This window comes from Myxocyprinus asiaticus, chromosome 24, assembly GCF_019703515.2.
Source record: "Myxocyprinus asiaticus isolate MX2 ecotype Aquarium Trade chromosome 24, UBuf_Myxa_2, whole genome shotgun sequence".
Lineage (NCBI taxonomy): Eukaryota > Metazoa > Chordata > Actinopteri > Cypriniformes > Catostomidae > Myxocyprinus > Myxocyprinus asiaticus.
In genome coordinates this window covers 37916293-37940203 of record NC_059367.1, presented here as the reverse complement: position 1 = coordinate 37940203, position 23911 = coordinate 37916293, and the positions used below count along the sequence as shown (strand labels likewise).

At 39.4% G+C, this 23911-nt stretch overlaps 1 protein-coding gene across 1 annotated transcript in view; it reads right to left on the bottom strand.

Moving 5' to 3' along the window:
* The window catches only part of LOC127415489 (phosphatidylethanolamine-binding protein 4), a 234243-nt gene that overhangs the window by 183712 nt on the left and 26620 nt on the right, over positions 1–23911 (bottom strand). The gene's annotated exons all lie outside the window — the stretch shown is intronic.

Here is a 23911-nt window from a genome sequence, read left to right as displayed (position 1 = left end):
ATGACGGAATTTTCATTTTTAGGTGAGCAATTCCTTTAATTGTTGACACTGTCTGAGGTACTCATGCAGATGATGCGGGTTCGAATTCAGCTCACGAAATTTCACGATCCATCTTCTCTGCATCATATCTACAAAATTGGCAAAAAGAGGCAAGAAATTAAAAACGGCAACATCACTTCAACCTTCTGCATGCAAGGCATCAAATGCAGTGTAACGTAATGTCACAGTCTCTGCACCTAAGCGAACGAGACACCCACTCAAACAGAGACCCGGCAACATCAGCCGACAACAATATCAACACACAATTCACATCAGAGATGGCATTACATATTTGTGACAGCCTTGCCTTTACACGCAGAACTCCTCAAATGGGATTGGGCAGATCCCTCTAAACAGCTTGCAGCCGAGTGACATTTTGTACCCATTTCAGAAACAGTTCTGCCAGATATGATCCACCATCTAGTTACCGCAAGTGTTAGGCTAATTACTTTAGCTGCTAAAGTCTGGCCCCCGATGCTCCGTGCAGCATCAATTCTCCAGCAAGCACTCGGCGGTTTCCAGGCTTCATATAAATAGAAATTTAATTTCTGTATGTTTATCCTGGCATCCTCTGCGGCAACAGCATATTCCTGAGCCTGATGGATTATTGCATCTTTGAACTTAAAAATATCTGTCAATGTAGGGAAAAGGCACAAAGTCAAATCTCGACTTTAATGAGATTTGTAAGTGACAAACCAGAGATTAATGGTGTAAGTTGATTTAATTCCATCTTTCCAAATGTGTTTCCCATACCTTCTCATTTAAACTTCTCTCTGTTTGTCTTTTCCCTATCATTGTCTCGTTTTCTAGGTTTGACATAAGAATTTAAACAAAGGTGAACCAGCAAGTTGATATGAGGGATTTTAATAAAGATGCATTGTTTAAATTAGAACAGTGAACAAAAATTTGAGAGTTGGACTATGGGCTGACAGATTGACTGGAAGATAATAACTAGCAAGCCAGTCAGATAAAAGTAGTCAACATAGTAACACACAATCTGAGCAGTGGTTTAGTGGTTCGGGCAAGTGCTCGGACACGCTGAGCCATGGTGCTCATGCAAGCAACTTGAGTGTGGCTCTCGTCATTTTCCAATCCTGCTCCCACTTCTCCTTAATAATGTCCTTTCAATACAGAATTAACATTTGACAAGTGTCAATAAGCTTTGGCAAGTAAATAAAACTTGCCCAAAAATTTAAAAATAAAAACAGTTGGCTAGTTAGAAATGGTAAAATGAGACATGGTTTAACATTAACATTAATGCATTTGGCAGATGCTTATATCCAAACCGACTTATATATTATATATATATATTTATATATTTATATTATAATATATTTTATCATATTGTGTTACGACAGCTTTGATGTCAGTGACATCAAAGTCATTGGTTCTCAAGTGTCTTGTGACAGATTCGAACATTGTAATGTTTGTATTTGTATTTTTGATTGTATGACTTCAGGAGAACTTTAAATGCAGCATGAGTCATTTGAAATACCTTTCTAGTACTTTTTTGGAATAAATTGAGACTCTACTTGTATGTGCTTGTTATGTTGTTTATATTGTTGAGAATTGGTTAGGTTTAGGCATAGGGGTGGGGTTAGGTGCTCCAAAATACCTATATATTACTGTACTGTAACTCAAATTATTGTGACTAAAATATACCTGTCTGTTACAGCACGTGTTTTATATTGTTTATAATTGATTAGGTTTAGGAATGGGGTTGGGTTAGAAGATTTGATATTAGGGATGCACAAAAATTTCAGCAGCATTAAATGTTTGTTTTTTTGGTTTTCGTCAGCGAAAGACCAAAAAAGTCTAAATTTTGTCCAAAAATTTGAACAAAAAACGTTAATTTAAAATCTGGAACAGAAACACCCACATGGAGAAAAAGCATTGTTTATGTTGAACATTACAGTCCACATCCCCAGTTGTGACATGATCGCTGTTTTGGTCATTAACGCATTAATAAAGAGCGTTTTCCAGTACTCCGCTATTGTGTGTTATTGTGTGTCATGGTCGTTACAGTCAAGCTCCAAAATGACATTAAAGAAGCATAAAAGCACCATTAACATAGTCCATATGACTTGTAAGCCAAACAATAGTTTTGTGACTAAATATACAGTCTGCATGTGCTCCACCTGAACTCCATCTCAGATATAGACGCTTGATAGCTGGGTTTGCTTAAAACATGCATTGAGAACGGCACCGAAGGATCATTTAACCTGATGAGAAGCATATTAAAACTACTGTGAACTAGCCTACAGACAGAAATTTGATGTTCTTCCAGGAGTGTTTTGCCAAAATAAAAGCCAAAGGGTTTTACATTTTAAGGTTATTCTGGTAACAGAACCAGATTTACATGCTTTGTGTATAAGTTTAGAAAAAACAGCAGACTTTAATAATTTGTTTTAATTATGTTCATCATTGGATTTTAAACATACAGTATTATTTATGTATTTAACTTTTGTAAAAAAAAAAATAAAAAAAAAATTAAATTTTTTTTATTTCAGGGGTTTTCTGTAAAATGAGATGAGAACATTTTTTCCAATTAGTCAACTGTATGTATGTAAGGTGAGCTTTTAAATTTGGGTGTGAAAAATTACAGGTGGTTGCAAAGACTTTTTAGCAAGTCAGTCCACTGGTGGCCATCTTTGGAACGCTCCCGTGAAGCTATTTCCAGTCATCTACTTGATGGGTAAGACCGAAATCTCTAAAACGTTTGGTCAAGATTACGACCAAAGAACACATTTCAAATCGGCAGTAAAATTTGAGAATACTAGAATCATAAATTGTGCTTCTTTACCTCAGATTACTCTAATAATTTTTTTTTTAAATAAATAAATAAATAAAACTCAATTTTCCCGGCTTGTATAGCTAACGTGCATGGACGTTATCGTGTTGATTGACAGGCGATGTCTGTATCTAAAAAGCAACTGACTCTTTTATCTGTAAGGCAGGACTTCCTTTCTACATCCGTTGACTGTTGGACATTCCAATTTCTCCCATTCATTTTAATAGAAGTGGCCTGTCTCTGTGAAATAGTCTCTGGCGGTAGCCAAAATAATGCACCAGAGTTGAAGGGGTTAAAGTTAAGAAATTACGACTGAAATTGTATAATTGTGTAATATTACTATATTATTATTATTATTATTATTATTAACAATAAAAACAACAAAAATATATTACAAATTACGAAAATATTGCAATTAAGAACTAAAAAACTAAACTTTCAAGGTCCACATACAATGTGAAGTAAAAAAATGTGCCACAATATTTTCACTGGAACTACTGTTAATTTCTCTGCTGCATTATCCAGTATTATAGTTAGCAATAAAAGGTTCTCTCAAGGTTCTCTCAATAGTGTACACATTATCCAGTATTATAGTTAGCAATAAAAGGTTCTCTCAATAGTGTACACATTTTTTATGTAATTCTTTTCATTATTGTATAATGAAATGCGTAGTTATAGAAAAAGTTGTCCCGTGTCCAACATTTTCGGATTTGGCAAAGAATTTTAATTTCGGTGCATCACTACACATGCGGTATGCAAACTGCAGTGAGTCCAGTGAGGACGGCATTCTCATCAAATTAAGATGTCACGCAAATCGACCCCCGCTACCCAATATTCTACTGGCAAATGTTTAGTCTCTGGACAACACACTCTGCGAGCTGAGAGCATGGATCTCTTTTCAATGAGAGACGAGGGACTGCTGCATTATCTGCCTTACAAAAACTTGGATGTTTGCGGAGATTCCAGATTCAGCCATCGAACCCACAGGGTTCTCCCTGTGCACCGAGTGGACAGAGCAAAAGACCTCTCAGGTAAAAGCAGATGTGGTGGCGTATGTTTTATGATCAACAAATCCTGGTGTGATCAGAGGATGTAAATTCTATCAAGTCTTTCTGCTCTCCTGATCTGGAATTTCTCATGCTTCTGTGTCGACCATTCTGGCTACCGAGGGAATTCACAGCGGTCATTATCACAGCTATGTACATCCCCCACAAGCCGACACAGACCGGGCACTCAAGGAACTGTATGGTAGTATAAGTGAGCAGGAAACCACGCACCCTGAGGCCGCGTTCATTATGACCGGGGACTTTAACAAAGCCAACCTCAAGTCAATAACACCGTAATACTACCAACACATCAGCATCAACACACGAGGGGACCGGGTTTTGGACCATTGCTACTCTCCCTTCTGGGATGGCTACAAATCCCTCCCCTGCCCACCATTTGGCAAATCGGACCACTCTTCCATTCTCCTTCTGCCCGCTTACAGGCAGAAACTGAAACAGGAAGCAACCGCCCTCAGAAAGATCCAGTGCTGGTCGGACCAATCAGATTCTACGCTACAAGACTGTTTTGATCACGCGGACTGGGAGATGTTCCGGTCCGCCTCTGATGACGACATCAAGGTCTACGCTGATACCATAACGCATTTCATCAGGAAGTGCGTAGATGACGTAGTACCGACCAAAACTATACGGATCTACCCGAACCAAACACCATGGATTAATAGCGATGTTCGTGCGGCACTTAATGCGCGGGCCTCCGCTTTTAATTCCTGGAATGCGGAGGAACATAAACAAGCCAGTTATGCCCTCTGCAAAACTATCGGAGCAGCCAAACGCCAGTACAGGAACAAGACTGAAGGACAGTTTAACACCACCAACTCTAGAAGTATGTGGCAGGGAATTAATATCATCACAGACTTCAAAGGGAATAAGAACTCTGCCGTGAACACCGCTGCCTCTCTCCCGGATGAGCTTGATACTTTTTATGCTCATTTCAAGGGAAATAACACCACCCTCATGGAGAGAGCTCTCGCAGCCAAAGCTACAGAGGTTAGTTCACTCTCCGTCTCTGTAGAGGATGTAACCCGATCCTTCCGACGGGTGAATAACCGTAAAGCCGCGCGTCCAGACGGCATTCAAGGCAGAGCGTGCGCGAACCGACTGGCTGCTGTTTTTACAGATATTTTCAACCTTATTTTCAATCCAAAATAACTTGCTTAATGACTAGCGTCCAGTTGCTCTGACCCCCATCATCAGCAAATGCTTTGAGAGACTAATCAGAGATTACATCTGCTCTGTGCTGCCTGCCTCACAGGATTCACTGAAGTTTGCATACCGCAACAACCGCACCACTGATGATGCCATTGCTTCTACACTACAAACTGCTCTCTCCCACCTGGAAAAAAGTAACACTTATGTGAGAATGCTGTTTGTAGACTACAGCTCAGCATTCAACACCATAGTGCCCTCCAAGCTTGATGTGAAACTCCGGGCTTAAACAGCTCGCTGTGCAGCTGGATCCTGGACTTCCTGTCAAGCAGAGGCCAGGTGGTTAGAATGGGCAGCAACATCTCACCACTGACCCTCAACACTGGAGCCACGCAGGGCTGTGTTCTCAGCCCACTCCTGTATTCCCTGTACACACATGACTGTGTGGCAACACATAGCTCCGATGCCATCATTAAGTTTGCTGATGATACGACGGTGGTAGGTCTGATCACTGACAATGATGAAACAGCCTACAGAGAGGAGGTGCACACTCTGACATGCTGGTGTCAGGAGCACAACCTCTCCCTCAATGTCAGTAAGACCAAGGAGCTTGTGGTGGACTTCAGGAGAAAAGACAGAGAACACAGCCCCATCACCATCAATGGAGCATCAGTGGAGAGAGTCAGCAGCTTCAAGTTCCTCGGTGTCCACATCACAGAGGAACTCACATGGTCCATACACTGAGGCCGTTGTGAACAAGGCTCACCAGCGCCTCCTCTTCCTGAGACGGCTGAGGAAGTCTGGAATGAACCACCACATCCTCACACGGTTCTACACCAGCACTGTAGAGAGCATCCTGACTGGCTGCATCACTGCCTGGTATGGCAACAGCACTGTCTTCAACCACAAAGCCCTGCAAAGGGTGGTGCGAACTGCCAGACATATCATCGGATGTGAGCTTCCCTCCCTCCGGGACATATATACCAGGCGGTGTGTGAAAAAAGATCAGAGGATCAGAGACTCAAGCCACCCGAGCCATGGGCTGCTCTCACCGCTACCATTAGGCAGGCGGTATTGCAGCATCAGGACTCGCACCAGCCGACTTCATGACAGCTTCTTCCACCAAGCAATCAGACTTTTGAACACTTGAACTCTCACGATAAATATACAGTTGTGCTCAAAAGTTTGTATACCCTGGCAGAAATTGTGAAATTTTGGCATTGATTTTGAAAATATGACTGCTCATGCAAAACAACTGTCTCTTATTTAAGGATAGTGATCATATGAAGCCATTTATTATCACATAGTTGTTTGGCTCCTTTTTAAATCATAATGATAACAGAAATCACCCAAATGGCCCTGATCAAAAAAGTTTACATAACCTTGAATGTTTGGCCTTGTTACAGACACACAAGGTGACACACACAGGTTTAAATGGCAATTAAAGGTTAATTTCCCACACATGTGGCTTTTAAAATTGCAATTAGTATCTATGTATAAATAGTCAGTGAGTTTGTTAGCTCTCACGTGGATGCACTGAGCAGGCTAGATACTGAGCCACGGGGAGCAGAAAAGACCTGTCAAAAGACCTGCGTAACAAGGTAATGGAACTTTATAAAGATGGAAAAGGATATAAAAGGATATCCAAAGCCTTGAAAATGCCAGTCAGTACTGTTCAATCACTTATTAAGAAGAGGAAAATTCGGGGATATCCTGATACCAAGCCAAGGTCAAGTAGACCAAGAAAGATTTCAGCCACAACTGCCAGAAGAATTGTTCGGGATACAAAGAACCCACAGGTAACCTCAGGAGAAATACAGGCTGCTCTGGAAAAAGACAGTGTGGTTGTTTCAAGGAGCACAATATGACGATACTTGAACAAAAATGAGCTGCATGGTCGAGTTGCCAGAAAGAAGCCTTTACTGCGCCAATGCCACAAAAAAGCCTGGTTACAATATGCCCGACAACACCTTGACACGCCTCACAGCTTCTGGCACACTGCAATTTGGAGTGACGAGACCAAAATAGAGCTTTGTTGTCACAACCATAAGCGCTATGTTTGGAGAGGGGTCAACAAGACCTATAGTGAAAAGAATACCATCCCCACTGTGAAGCATGATGGTGGCTCACTGATGTTTTGGGGGTGTGTGAGCTCTAAAGGCACGGGAAATCTTATGAAAATTGATGGCAAGATGAATGCAGCATGTTATCAGAAAACACTGGCAGACAATTTGCATTCTTCTGCACGAAAGCTGCGCATGGGACGCACTTGGACATTCCAGCACGACAATGACCCTAAGCACAAGGCCAAGTTGACCCTCCAGTGGTTACAGCAGAAAAAGGTGAAGGTTCTGGAATAGCCATCACAGTCTCCTGACCTTAATATCATCGAGCCACTCTGGGGAGATCTCAAATGTGCGGTTCATGCAAGACGACCAAAGACTTTGCATGACCTGGAGGCATTTTGCCAAGACGAATGGGCAGCTATACCACCTGCAAGAATTTGGGGCCTACAACTATTACAAAAGACTGCACGCTGTCATTGATGCTAAAGGGGGCAATGCACAGTATTAAGAACTAAGGGTATGCAGACTTTTGAACAGGGGTCATTTCATTTTTTTCTTTGTTGCCATGTTTTGTTTTATGATTGTGCCATTCTGTTATAACCTACAGCTGAATATGAATCCCATAAGAAATAAAATAAATGTGTTTTGCCTGCTCACTCATGTTTTCTTTAAAAATGGTACATATATTACCAATTCTCCAAGGGTATGCAATCTTTTGAGCACAACTGTACATCAGCACTGCACTTTATTAATCTTACACTGGACTGTCATAAATTATATTCTCTCCTAACAACACACTGGCAACTGACCATCAACCGACAGCCTGAATGTCAATACAGCACAATACAACCTACTGTATATTTTATATATACTATTTTTATTGTATACTGTGTTTCCATATTGTGTGTATGTGTATTCTATTTTTTGGTGTATTGTATACTGTACATTGTATATTATTATTTGTATATTGTGTTGTGTGTAATTATGTGTATATTAGATATGTAAATTGTGTTGTGTAAATCTGATGTTTATTATAAATGGTATATGTCTCATCACTGCTATGTTGCTCGGAACTGCACCCAAGACTCACCCACTGTTGCACTTGTGTATATGGTTGAGTGACAAAAAAGGGATTTGATTTGATTTGACTATTTAATATTGATATGATAGTGTAATATAACTTAAATAATGTATTTATAATTATAATAAAACATATTGCGGTTAAACACCCGATAATAACCGAAGATAGCCGAGCCTGTGACGGAAACATACAAACTGACGAGAGACCATTTTGTCTGTGCGGTTTGCATGACTGCAGGAAAAAATTGTCGTTGTTACGACTCGCTTATGAGACTGCTATGTTCTACTCTACTAGTGAGCAACAGCAACACTTAAATCATAATCCAAGTAGGATAGTTTGATCTTCATCCAACATTCTTTTATTGTCATAAAAAATAAATAAAAAAAATAAAAAAAACTCCAAGTGGCGACATATTCTTAGCATTAAGCAACAAAAATTAACATCTCTGTGTTTTTTTTTATGTTTTTTTTTTTTTCTGCTCTGTTTGCTGCAAAATATTTTATATTAAAGGTGCTGGCAGTGATTTTTTCATGGAAATGTATGCAAAAATTGTTCTTACTCCCTTAAAGATATTAATGAAATAAGCATCCTGAGATATCTCAGCGGTCTCTGTGACAGCTGTCGACTTTGTAAACAGCAACAAAAATGTGTCCGCGCCCCACGGACATTGATGCTTTTCACCTGTCAATCATTTTCCACGTTCTCATTGAAGTCATTAAAACAAATTTTTTTATCCACTCCACAAATTTCATATTAGCAAACTATAGTTTTGGCAAGTCATTTAGGACATCTACTTTGTGCATGACAAGTAATTTTTCCAACAATTGTTTACAGACAGATTGTTTCACTTTTAATTGACTATATCACAATTCCAGTGGGTCAGAAGTTTACATACACCAAGTTAAATGTGCCTTTAAGTAGCTTAGAAAATTCCAGGCCTTTAGACAATTAGCCAGTTAGCTTCTGATAGAAGGTGTATGGAATTGGAGGTGTACCTGTGGATGTATTTTAAGGCCTACCTTCAAACTCAGTGCCTCTTTGCTTGACATCATTGTAAAATCAAAAGAAATCAGCCAAGACCTCAGAAAAAAAAATGTGGACCTCCACAATCTGGTTCATCCTTGGGAGCAGTTTCCAAACGCCTGAAGGTACCACGTTCATCTGAACAAACAATTGTACGCAAGTATAAACACCATGGGACCACGCAGCCATCATACCTCTCAGGAAGGAGACACATTCTGTCTCCTAGAGATGAACGTAGTTTGGTGCGAAAAGTGCAAATCAATCCCAGAACAACATCAAAGGGCCTTGTGAAGATGCTGGAGGAAACAGGTAGACAAGTATCTATATCCACAGTAAAACGAGTCCTATATCAACATAACCTGAAAGGCTGCTCAGCAAGGAAGAAGCCATTGCTCCAAAACCACCATAAAAAATCCAGACTACAGTCCGCATGTGCACATGGGGACAAAGATCGTACTTTTTGGAGAAATGTTCTCTGATCTGATGAAACAAAAAAATTGAACTGTTTGGCCATAATGACCAACGTTATGTTTGGAGGAAAAAGGGTGAGGCTTGCAAGCCAAAGAACACCTTCCCAACCGTGAAGCATGGGGGTGGCAACATCATGTTGTGGGGGTGCTTTGCTGTGGGAGGGACTGGTGCACTACACAAAACAGAAAATTAAATTATGTGGATATATTGAAGCAACATCTGAAGACATCAGCCAGGAAGTTAAAGCTCAGTCACAAATGGGTCTTCCAAATGGACAATGACCCCAAACATATCTCCAAAGTTGTGGCAAAATGGCTCAAGGACAACAAAGTCAAGATATTGGAGTGGCCATCACAAAGCCCTGACCTCAATCCGACAGAAAATTTGTGGGCAGAACTGAAAAAGCATGTGCATGCAAGGAGGCCTACAAACCTGACTCAGTTACACCAGTTCTGTCTGGAAGAATGGGCCAAAATTCCAGCAACTTATTGCGAGAAGCTCGTGAAAGGCTACCCAAAACATCTGAACCAAGCACAAACAATTTAAAGGCAATGCTGCCAAATACAAACAAAGTGTATGTAAACTTCTGACCCACTGGGAATGTGATGAAAGAAATAAAAGCTGAAATAAATCACTCTCTCTATTATTATTCTGAAATTTCACATTCTTAAAATAAAATAGTGATCCTAACTGCCCTAAGACAGGTAATGTTTTCTATGATTAAATGTCAGGAATTGTGAAAAACTGAGTTTTAATGTATTTGGCTAATATAAACTTCTGACTTCAATTGTAGCACCTTTAATTCACTTGTCATTGACAGGTTTTTATATAAATGTTCACTTTGGACCCTGTATATTTGCAATATATAGTAAAATATATTGCTATATTGTATATGAAACAAGATTAAACGGGAAAAGGTAAAACACAATAGTGTAGAAACTGAATGTGACAGACAAAAAAGTACATGGCAAAGGCCATAAGGACAAAGAAGTGGAGATGGAGATATACGTGAATCAGTTTATGAGGTCAAAGTTCAAATGCTCCTGGTGTCTCACAGGAGCTCACATCTCACCACTGACGCTACCCACAGGGTCAATCCTATAGCTCACTATTGTAATCTTCACATTGGTGATGTACACCACTCTAAGAACAGTGCAGTACAAAGCCCTTATACAACATGTAAATCATCTGTAAGTGTGGAAACGAGGATTATGTGGATTATTGCCTCTCACTGTTTAACTGAATATTCATAATCAATCCTTCGCCTCTAGTAAGAGTAGCAGCAAATGTTGGCAGTGTCAAATCTCAGTGTGATTCATAGGCATTGTGTAAGAGTGCCCAATGATGACTGTATAATTGAGGTCCAGTGTCAAAGCAATATGCTCATTATAATGACAAACAGATCCACTGGGGAGAAAGAGAGAAGCCCGGTGTCTGCCCTGAATAAAGAGCCTGTAATCCTAGCTTGAGACACCCACCTAGTAATGGCAGATTTACTATTAAACAGACAACAGTGACCTTATTTCATTCATGTCCGAAACCTGAAAAATGCTGCCTCTGCATGCATTATATGAAGGTAGGAAGACATTAGGGCATGTCTAAATTCAATGGGCCTCGATATGAATCGGTACGAACAGAATTTACACCTGCTCCCAACCATGTGTAAATCTTGTGTAAGATATCCGAACGTGTTGTGTTCTTTCAGACAAACTGCCTTGACTACATTTTGATAGAATATTTTTAATTTTTTATAATTAAATGAGTGAAATGAACCTTTAAAAAAAACCCAAATAATAAAAAAGAAAAAAGCTTTTATTTAGAAACATTTATTTGCAGCTTGAATACATTTTTTCAAAGTAGCCTATAGTTTTTTCCCCAACTCTGCTTATTTCCAGCAGAAGTTCTTTTCATGGGTTTGCGTTTGATTTTCTCAACAAAAAATAAATAAATAAATAATGCCCTCTAACGTGACTGGCTGGACTTTTTAAAAATTATTTAATATACAGTAGTGGCCAAAAGTGATGTCCAACCTAGGAAAATTTACGTCTTTGGCCTTTATTCAAACATATTATTAAAAATTGATTGAAGATTTTGTATGCATGTTGTAGTTGTGCTTGGAGTGTAAAACTAATGTACGCGCTTCACGTTTCAATTATTTTATTTGTCATGAAGCAATGAAACATGCCAAATCGTGTGGACATACATTTTGGCCAATCTGTCATACAAAGTTTGCACTCATTATTCCCACCCTATAATTGCTACAGGTGTGTCAATTAAGGTGTTGGCTATATAATTTGACGTTAATTTGTGGATTTAGGTGAAAATAGCAAAGAGGAAGGATCTGTCCTCTGCAACCACAGAGGCTATTGTCAAAATGGCTAAATCTGGTCAATCAGCTTCGGATATTGCCCGTGAGCTGGATTTGAATGGTCACACTGTCCGCAGAATTATTGCAAAGCACCGTGAGGCTGATACCGTGCAGACTGTAAAGTGATGTGGCCGGCCAAGGAAGACTAGTGAGCGTTTTGACAGGAGAATGAAAATCACCTCAATGTGTGACCGCTTCAAAACAGCTTCCATAGTTCTGGAAGAGACGTTCAATGGTGAGGAACCTCCAACTTCATCTCGCATTGCAAAGCGACGGCTACATGAGGCTGGATTGAGAGGCAGTAAAGATACCATTTATTAGTTCTATCAACTGCAAAAAACATCTTGCCTTTGCCAAAAAACATAAGGATTGGAGTGTGGAAGATTGGAGCCATGTTCTGTGGTCCGACAAGTCAAAATTCAACATGCTGGCATCGGATGGTGTCAAGTATGTTCGTAGGAAACGAGGGGAGCGTTTTGATTCCAAATGCATGCGTGGCACCGTTAAGCACGGCAGGGGTAACATAATGGTATGGGGATGCATGCCTGCGGCAGGTGTTGGAAGGATCTACAAAGTTGTTGGAAATTTGAAAACGGACCAATACTTGGACATCTTGCAGAACACAATGTTGCAGAGAATGGAAGATCTGTTTGGAGATCGAACGTGTATTTTCCAACATGATAACAATCCCAAGCACACCGCGTGTGCAATGAAGGCATTCCTTGCTGCCCAGCATTCTGAATTTCTCAAGTGGCCTCCTCAGTCCCCTGACCTTAATTCTAAACCTGAATCGTGATGAGTCATGCAGGTCTTCCAATGAAGCTCAGCTTTGGGAAGAATTTAAGGAGGCTTGGCAAAAAATAATGCACGACACATGCACAAAGCGTCAATGCCCAGGAGAATGGCTGCTATAATCAAAAACAAGAGAGGACCAACAAAATATTAATATTAAAACTGATTACATTGACTACAATGTACGCTTTATTTCATGTGAGCTTTTTGTTTTTCTATGCATTTTTTTGCATATTATAATAAAACCCATATTCCATGATACGCTGTAGTTTGCCTTTTTTGCCAAATAATTTTGTCAATTAAATACCTTAACCAACTTTTGTGTTTTCTTCTTCCCAATATAACATACTCATATTTTGATGGTTTAATCGAACCTGTACGGTCATTAAAAGCAAATATTGTGCAAATATCCCCTCCGGACATCACTTCTGGCCACTACTGTAAGCTCTATTATTTAGATTTCATAATTTAGTATAGGCATCGGTAAATCGCGTTCAGCTGACGTATGGTAACCATAAATGAACACATCGCGGGGCAGGTGCGTATACAATACAACGGGAAAAAAAAAAGTAAAAGCCAGCACACTGTCGTATAGCTTTTATTATCTGTAATATCGTACAGCATTTCAGTCAAAGACCTTCTTCAAGCATTGAATCAATTTCTTTAAAGATTGTTCCTGTTTCATGTAAAGTAGGCTATATCACTCTACAGTGTTGGATTTACTCAAGAAGTTTTTCCAGTGGACATCCTCCTGTGACCTGTCGGCATGAACTGAACATTTTGTACACTAAAGCTTCATGTCAAACCATTTTTATTAACCTCTTGGACTAATTCAAAAAATAACCTCTGATGACAGCAAAGACGACTAAGGTCCTCACTTTCTTTTTAGATGCGAGTGTTTGCAATCAGTATTTTACGATATGAATGCACACCATTTAAAGTATTACAGTTTGCATACATGTTAAAATCTTCCTATTCTCATTTATTGCGAGTCTGAAGCCTTCCTTATATGGCGTTTTCATTGGCGTGGATTATGATAATTGTGAATGAACGTGCATGTGCACTCTATTTACGAATGTTTGGAATTCACTAACATAAATTGTACTAACAAATCTGGGGAATACGAAGCGTTCGTAAATCCGGCGGAAAGTTTTCGGGAAGCTCCATTTTACACAAAATTACTCCCAATTATTTTGTATATTTACAAAATTTTCATGAATGAGGCCCAATGTTTGCATCATATCCTGTCTACAAAGATGCCTTCATCTGGTTGCACTGCAAAAAACAAAACTTAATCAGTACTTTTGTCTTCTTACAAAAGATGACCATGTTTTTATTGTTATTTTTTACTCAGTTGATGGTGTTTTGAGAACCCCTGAATGTAAAAAACAACAACATCAGTTTAGCACAAAAATTTGCTGGATTCCTTAACTTGTTTTTGGGAATAAAAATTATGCTAATATTTGTCCTTTATGAAGTGCTGTGCAAAATGTTCAGAGACCAACAAAATCGATCATTGTTCTATTTAATTAGTTGCACGGCATAAATGTCTTACTGTTTCTTAGATACCAAAAAAAACATTCATAACTGTAATAAGAAATGATGTTTGAATCAAGCGTATTATGTTTCTGTGAGCTAATGTAAACTGTTACACGTTATACGAAAATATGTGGAATATTTCATGCATTTCTGTGGAATATGAGATTTTTTGAATTCAGATGATCTTCATATACTGCAGTGATGAATAACAATTGTACGATACAAGTAATGAGACCAGTCTCATGGAGATAAAACAATTAGGGCTGGGAAATTTAACATGATAATTTCTGCGATTAACTGTTGACTGTTTAATGCAGGAATTTTTTTTTTTATACGCAATTAATGCATTATTATTATTTTTTTTTTCACTTCCTGAAACTTTAGTAACCACGCTTCCCACTCTTTCCAAGGCACAATTTTCCAGGACATTCTCATGACATTTTTATGTGCAGAACGAGTGTAATATTTAAGCAAAAACACAAGAGAGGTCATGATATATTGTGGCTATCAATTTTTTATTTTTTTTTCTGAATTCATCACACATTCATTTTGAAGCGTGCAGCACATGCAGATTATATATTAATTTAATTAAATTGCAGCCTTTTGCAGTTTAATAATCACACTAGGACATCACAATTTTAATTTAATTATTTGTGCATTAAAACATTCTTTTTCATTCAATAAATGTCAAATTCTGTGACATTCCACATTTTATAGCTAATGCCATTTAAAATGACTGGATTCAGTGATTCCGTCCTTTTTTTCCCCACATCGCCCTACATGTAGTAACCATGGTATAAGCGGACTCGGACTGTTCATTTATTATTGAAAATTAATTCACATCCCGAGGTGTAACAGCTGCAACCCCACGCTACCACGTCGGGTTGTGAACTTATTTTTAAAAAACATTTTTCAGTCTGAACGTCCACTGTTGTATAAGGTTACAACTCAAATGTTTTTGTAGTTAAAACAACAGCAATGTTAAAATGAAAAAAATAAAATTTTTCATCGAAGCAAATCATAGATGACAGCAGATGAGCAGAGAATGTACGTGGCATGGCTTTGTTTATGACAGTCAACCGTTGACGTTGTTGTCACCTGGCAGTGACAAAACTATACGAATGAGTATTTGATACCTATCCTGAGTCTTTATCATTACCATGTTTTTGTCCATGTAATAAAACCCATGTTAGCCACACATTCAAACAGTTTTATTATACTTAATTTCCAGGACAAATAATAATTTTCCAGGACATTTAGGTATTTTTCTAATTTTTCATGACTTTTTCATGACTGGAAAACTGCATTGCAAAATTCCAGGTTTTCCAGGATGTTTTTCCCCACTTCCTGTATCTAAAATTGGCGTATATAAATTTCTAAGAGGTGCACACTCGACTGCACATCCTAGCTCAGAAACTGATTTCATTCATTACATGTGAAGCATTTCCCAGGCATAATAAACACGGGAGAGGATTTACTGTATGGAGAATGGAGACTATACCCACAAATGGTGAGACAGGCATGCCGCCATATCTTTTCACATCGCCCGAAGACGTTCACTCACTGTCATCTAAACCAGTGTCAAAAGCAAAACCGCATGCGACAGAGCCAGTGTGTGCGTGAGACTGAACGGCAGATTTTAAACTTCAGCATTCTATTTGTTTTGATTCTGTATATATTCTGCCAGTAAAGTTTGATATGAATTGAATCTGCCCATTTGATCCTATTATTAAAAAAAAAGTTCACTGGAAAACTGCAGAAGATTTTGCCAAACTTTTAATTACAGCATGTCAGAGGGGGGTCACGTGACACCATGCAAGGTGCAGATGTGTGAGCGATTAGCAAAGTGTGCTGAACTCAATTTTGTATTATTTTCATGTTATAATCTGGTGAATTTTGATACACCCAGTTACACATTTGCTCTTTGATGCAAAACATGGCAAAGAAGTCAAAATCCTCGGGCTCTGGAGACATTAAAAGACATTTACGTGTTCAGGATGAAATCCCCGACAGGCCTACAGACCAGGGACTCGATTTGGATGGCGTGGCGGGAGAGGAGATCCAGCGTCAGTTGTCCAACATGTCGGTGATGTTGACGAAGATACTTGCTGGCTTGGAGGATCTCGCTGTAATACGTCAATCGATTATGGCGATGGAAACAAAATTCTCTGAGCTAGTTACAAGACAGATGTTGAAAAACGAATCGATTATTTGGAGGCATCAGAAAGGGATTTAGCCGCTAATCCGCCCACGACCAAAGTTGATTTGGAACATCTTGAAAAGCTTGAAGATCTTGAGAATAGAAGCCGCAGGAATAACGTTTGAATTGTTGGAATTCCTGAGCATGAGGAGGGCAGAGATATGGTGAAATTCCTAGACGAGTTTTTCCCCCAGAGTCTGCTCGACATAACAGGCCACAAGCTGGAAATCGAGCGAGCTCAGAGTTCCAGCTCACAGATTTGCTGAGGGAGACAGGCCCCGGTCGATTCTGGCCAGATTTCTGAGATCATCTGATAAAGATCTTGTGTTGCGCCAGGCGAGGAGCAAAGGGAAGCTTTCTTGGAAGAACCATAATATTTTATTGTTCCCGGACTTTGCGAGTTCGACGAGAGAAACGCGATCGTTTCAAGGAATGTAAGAAACTCTTACATCGGCGAAAGATCACTTTTGCGCTGATGTTTCCGGCCAAACTGAGAATAGAAACGAAGGATGGTCGCAAAGTATTTACATGTCCCAATCAGGCAATGTCTTTTATTGAATCAATGGGTGAGTAAACCATTGGGTGTTTCTTATGCGAGTGGGTCGACTCGCTGTACTTACTCTTGAGGAAGCTGAGTGACATTTTGGTTTCTTTTTTCTTTTGTGTTGGCTCCACCGTGCGACTGGAGCTTGTTTTGTTAATAACACTTTTCCTTATAGAAACTTTTGCATTGACGAAAGATTACATTTGCATTGAAGTTCCCAGCCAGTTTGAGAGTGGACATTACGGATGACCGCAAAATATCTACATGCTCACACAAAGGATGTCTTTTATAAAGTTGACGGATTGTGTAAATCATGGTATATACTTTTATGCAGCCTCTGAGTGAATTGACTCAACCATCCGGGGAACTGGGATGCCAGTTTTGTTTCTTTTTGTATTGGTTCCACCTAGCAGCTGGAGCTTGTTCTATTGAATAACACTCTGTTCATTCTTCGTGCTTATTCCTCCTGCTAGCTGTAGTTTGTTTTGTTGAGTTTTTTTTACGGGACACTGGAATGATTACCTCATCCGTTGAACTCATAACAGCCAGCTCACTGAACATATCTGAACGTTTTATATCAGCTGGAATTTGTTTTGTGGAAGATCACACCTTTGAGACAGTTCTGTGAATGAATCTACACATTCTTTGTGTTCATTCTTCCTATTGGCTGGGTTTATTTTACAAAGTATTTTCTGTTATGTAATTTTGCCTCACAAAATTGTGCAATACGATGGCAAAGCTGTCGTGGGGGCTCGTGGGCATTCATGGACCTTTTGAGTTTAGAGGGATTGTCGCTGGTTGGCGCTTTCGTGCGCAGGGTTAATGCGCACGTTTTTTTTCTGTTTATTTTGTTCAGGGGGGAAGTTCGGGGTTTGATTGTTTCACTAATGGGGAATGTGGTCTGTATAATTTGGTTTTTGACACAATTTATTTTTTCTACTATATCAAAATGTCAAATGTTAATACGAGTATACTATCTTTCTCCACATGGAATGTGAATGGGTTGGGGCACCCCATAAAAAGAAGGAAGTTATTACTTTTCTTAAACATAAGAAATATAATATAGTGTTTCTTCAAGAAACACATCTCTCCCCCGCAGGAAGCTGAAAAATTTGGGAAGATATGGGGTGGACAAATTTTTTTTAGTGCTGGCTCAAGTAAGATCAAGGGAGTCATTATATTGATTAATAAACATCTACAATTCAAATGTCTCAAATAGACTAAAGATAAATTAGGGAGAGTCATTATTGTTTTAGCTGACATTCGAGGGCAAAGTTTGATTTTGGCTAATATTTACACACCTAATGCTGATGATCAGGGCTATTTTATAGATTTTGAAGGGATGTTGCAAACCGCTAGCACCCCTCATGATATAATATTGGGAGGAGACTTTAAACTTTTGATGGACTCAGTCTTTGACCACAGTGAAGAAAGTGTGTAAACCCCCTAGAGCAACATTGATGCTTCACAGGATGTGTAAAAATCTTGGTCTTGTAGATATTTGGAGACTTTTGAACCCATCTGGTAGTTACTATAAATTTTGTTCATCAGTCCATAAGATTTATTCTAGAATCGATATTTTTTTTTTATATCCAAATCCCTCATTTCATCTGTTGTGGATTGCTCAATTGGAAACATTTTAGTCTCAGATCATGCCCTGGTGAGTTTAGAGGTGATGCCACATATAGAGAAAAAGAAATCATATAGTTGGCACCTTAACGTATCCCTTTTGCAAAATCCTGATTTCCAGCAAATGTTAAAGACTGAAATCAATGTTTATATGGAGTATAAGTATCCTCAGTATCCTCTGTGAGCGTGGCTTGGGAGGCACTTAAGGCGGTTCTTTGGGGCCGGATCATACAGTATGCCTCATTCATCAAAAAATCCAAAACACGAGAACTCGTGGAGTTGGAAGTAAATATTAAAAGTGCAGAGGCAGAGCTGAAGCGCTGTATGTCAGCTGATGGCCTCAGAGAATTGACCCGATTGAAATATATATAAAATACTATTTTGTCGCGGAAAGTGGGGTTTTGGTTATTTAAGGCAAGACAGTCATACTTTGAGTCAGGTGACAAAGCAGGGAAGCTTATGGCTAGATATATAAAGCAGAGAGAGTCTCTTTCTATCATTCCCTCAGTGAAATCTGCTGGTGGTGAAATTTTTACCTCAGCCATTGATATTAATAATGCCTTTAAAGAATTCTATCTTGATCTTTATAGTTCCAATTCTTCGTCTACTGATGAAGATATTAGAAACTTTGTGGAACCATTAGACCTTCCTAAACTGACGACTGAGCAAAAAACTCTTGATTCTGAAATAACCTTGGAGGAGCTTGACGAGGTAATTAAGTCTCTACCTACTGGCAAGGCTCCGGGGACAGATGGTTTTGCAGCAGAATTTTTTAGATCTTATGCTACAGAACTGACTCCACTTTTGTTAGAAGTTTATACTGAATCATTAAAGAATGGGAAGCTTCCTCCAACCATGACACAAGCCCGGATCAGTCTGACTCTTAAAAAGAACAAAGATCCAAGCGAGTGTAAAAGTTACCATCCAATCACCCTTATCCAACTAGATGTAAAAATATTGTCAAAGTTTGGCTAACCGATTAAGTAAGGTTATGACATCTCTTATACATATAGATCAGGTGGGACTTATTTGGGGCCGTAACTCTTCTGATAACATCAGGCGTCTCATCAATATCATGTGGTCAGTAGCGAATGATCAATCTCCGATCGCTGCTATCTCACTTGACGCCGAAAAGGCGTTTGATATGGTAGAATGGGATTATCTTTAAAATTTTGGAAATGTATGGGTTTGGGAGTACATTTATTGGTTGGATTAAGTTACTTTATAGACACCCTGTAGCAGCGGTACAAACAAATTGATTAATTTCAGATTATTTTACTCTGACTAGGGGCACTCGGCAGGGCTGCCCTCTTTCCCCATTATAGTTCTGTCTTGGAACCATTAGCAGCTGCGATAAGAAAGGAGGATGATTTTCCAGGGGTGGTTGCGGGAGGTGTGGCGCATAAGCTTCTGCTTTACGCAGATGATATTTTATTATTTGTCTCTGAACCTACTAGATCTATGCCTTGCCTACACAGAATTATTAATTCCTTATCCTTGTTCTCAGGATACAAAGTCAATTGGTCTAAATCCGAAGCTTTGGCTCTGACAGCGTACTGTCCAGTAATGGCTTTCCAGCTGGGCGCCTTCCAGTGGCCCAAACAGGGCATTAAGTATTTGGGGATTTTATTCCTAGCAAATTTGTCTGATTTAGTTAGTGTTCATTTTGACCCTTTAATAAAAAGGTTTGAGAGCGATGTGGGCAGGTGAGCTTCATTACATTTATCGATGATTGGGAAGGTTAATGTTATTAAAATGACTTGTATTTCAAAATTTAACTACCTGCTACAATCTCTCCCTGTAGATGTCCCCCACTCTTATTTCAAGCAATTTGATAGCATAGCGAAATCCTTCATTTGGAATGGTAAACGTCCCAGATTGCATTTTAATAAATTACATAGGCCGATAGACAAAGGTGGGCTAGGCCTACCCAAGATTTTGTTTTATTACTATGCGTTCAGTCTCAGACATTTGGCTCATTGGTCACTTCCACCTGAGAGAGCCCCTCCCTGGTTTGTTATTGAACAGGCAGTTCTTGACCCTATTTCGCCATTACAAAGCATCTCTATCAAACTAATCAGAAAAGTTAAGTTACACCCCATTATTTCGCATTTACACTCGGTATGGACTAAAGTGTCCAGATTATTTAAATTGGACACTTATTTAAAAGTTGCCCTGAGCATATGGCAGAACTCAAGATTGTGTATTGGCAAGTCCCCTTTCTGCTGGCCAGAGTGGATTGTGAGGGGGGTTGCTACAATCGGTGTCCTATATGAAAGTGGAGTGTTGAGATCGTTTGAAAACTTGGTCCAACATTTTGGGATCCCCAGACCTTAGTTTTATAGGTATTTACAACTGTGCCACTGCTTTGTACTATTTTTGGGAGTAGCAACATCCACCGCCCTCCCCCTCCCCCCCCCCGCCCAAGGAGGCAGATGCTTTGGGAGAGGTGATTGCGGCTTTTGGAAAAGGCATGAGGCATCAGTGTACTACTCCCTGTTAATTCAGAGTATGGGGGACGGAGCCTTAACTTCTCTCAAGAGAGTATGGGAGAAAGATTTCAACTTGGCATTGGAGGAAGGAGTGTGGGCTAAGATTCTTAAAAACGTTAAGTCTGCATCTAGAGACGCAAGGGTGTGTCTTATACAATTCAAAATTTTGCATAGATTTTATTATGTAGACTGTATAGGCTTGGTCTTAAAGACACATCCACCTGCTGGAGATGCCAATCGGAGGATGGAGACATGGCCCATGTTTTTTGGTGGTGTGTCGAGATCCAGAAATTTTGGTCGAAGGTTCAGAATTTTGTGTGCGACGTGGTGGGCACTCGGGTTTCGTTTTGCCCCAGACTTTGTGTTCTGGGCGATGGGGCGGTCATCGATGTGGGGGATGGCCATATAGAGAACTGGGTTCTGACCTGTGTGATGATTGCCAGGCAGGTTATTTTGAGGGGTTGGAGGTCAGCTGGTGCGCCCCCATATCCAGAGTGGTGCACGGAGGTGGGGAGGGTGGCAGCTTATGAGGAAGCGTCATCAGGAAGACGGGGTGGCTTGGATACGTTTATACGGATATGGGGCAGGTATTTGGAGTTTTTGGAGGGCTCTCGGGTGGGGTGTGGAGAGAGTAGTGTAATATAGTTAGTATGATTATTATGTGTGTGTATGTATGTATGTGTGTCTGTTTGATTTTTATTTCTATAGATTTATGTTTGACCACAGGGTTGTTTATTGGGGGGCGGGGTCGGGGAGGGGGGGTTTAAATGTTGATTTTATATATATATATTTACACTTCATTGTTATCGTATGATTTAATAAAAAATGTTAATTACAAAAAGATTTTAATGTTTAATGACATGAAAGTAATATATTGCCTTCCAAAGCCACTTTTTGTATTGTCTAATTAATGTTTTACTCATCTGCCACAATAATTGAATGCATTTAAATGATCTGAATTATATTTATTATACAGTATATTATATTTATAGTTATTTAAATATAATTATTTAATAATCAGATTGAATTATTTTTATTTGGGGGCCTTTCTTGGCAAATATTGCTATTAATGATTATTTTAATTAATCAATCACCATAGCAGGTACATGTATAATTTGATTAAAATCGATTGACAGAATTTTAATATTGTGCACCCGAGTCATCGTGTGTAAGAAATTGTGTGGTTCATGGCATGCATTGCAGCAGTTCCGAGGTAAAACGTCCACTGCGCAACACTTAAAGGGAGTTAAATGTTCTCCCAAACGAATGAGGATAAGGTTAATACTCTGTTGAGATTTAAATCAACAAAACTTTCCTCCAAACCCCAAAACTTAGTGAAACCTTATCAATATTGTCATAAAATGCAATTGTGAGGTGAAAAACACAAATGCTAAAGCAACCATGTCATTTTGTGAAGCTGACACTTTTGGTTCACGGGTCGACTTTCATGCTCTTCAGGACTTGAACCCTGGTCCTTCACTTTGCAAGTATAATGCTCTATCAGTTGAGCTACCACACAACCTGGTCACACTCAAATAAGCCTGTAAATGTAGCTGGTAATGTAAAGCAATTGTTAAAATGCATCGCCTTACAAGTCATGCGCTGTAGTAAAAGTGTTTATGCCATAAGACTGTGTGAGGAACAGCGTGAAAACGACATGTTTATGAACTGATAATCTGCTGTTTTACTCATGATTTATTTTTATGGCCCTGTCCGAAATGTCACACTTGATGTGGAGTTGTGGTCTCGTGGCCTTCATTTGCACGTTTTTGCAAAGTCCATGAGACCATAGGGTGTCCCATTTGACATTTTAGTGCTCAGAAGGGTGCTCACGAGTGCCTCATTTGCGCCCTGCGGCTGAGCCCGCATTGGTGCGAGATCTACAGCGGTCTACTACCCAACAGTCTATACCAAGGTTCCTCAACAGGCGGCCCACGGACCACATCCACTGAAGGCCTGTTCACTCCAAATCAGTGATGATTTTGCGAGACGAACTTCTGACGAAAGCTATACATGCAAGATTCCATAAAAAATAAAAATGATTTTTTTTTTTACCCCCTGTAGAGTAGGCGGTGCTGTTGCAGTTTTACAAAAATGTATACCAGTCTTCTGCCCTGCCCAGCTGTCAACGCTAGAGATTCATATATTGAACACTGTTAAAGCATTTATTTACCCAATTTGGTATAATTCTTTCATTATGTTCTTTACATGGTGTTGATGCATTTTGAGAAGTATACACTGGTGGCCAAAAGTTTGGAATAATGTACAGATTTTGCTCTTATGGAAAGAAACTGGTACTTTTATTCACCAAAGTGGCATTCAGCTGATCACAATGTATAGTCAGGACATTAATAACGTGAAAAATTACTATTACAATTTGAAATAAATGTTCAGAACTTCTTAAACTACTTCAAAGCGTTCTCATCAAAACATCCTCCACATGCAGCAATGATAGCTTTGCATTCTAGCTGTCAGTTTGTCCAGATACTCAGGTGACATTTCACCCCACGCTTCCTGTAGCACTTGCCATAGATGTGGCTGTCTTGTCGGGCACTTCTCACACACCTTACAGTCTAGCTGATCCCACAAAAGCTCAATGGGGTTAAGATCCATAACACTCTTTTCCAACTATCTGTTGTCCAATGTCTGGGTTTCTTTGCCCA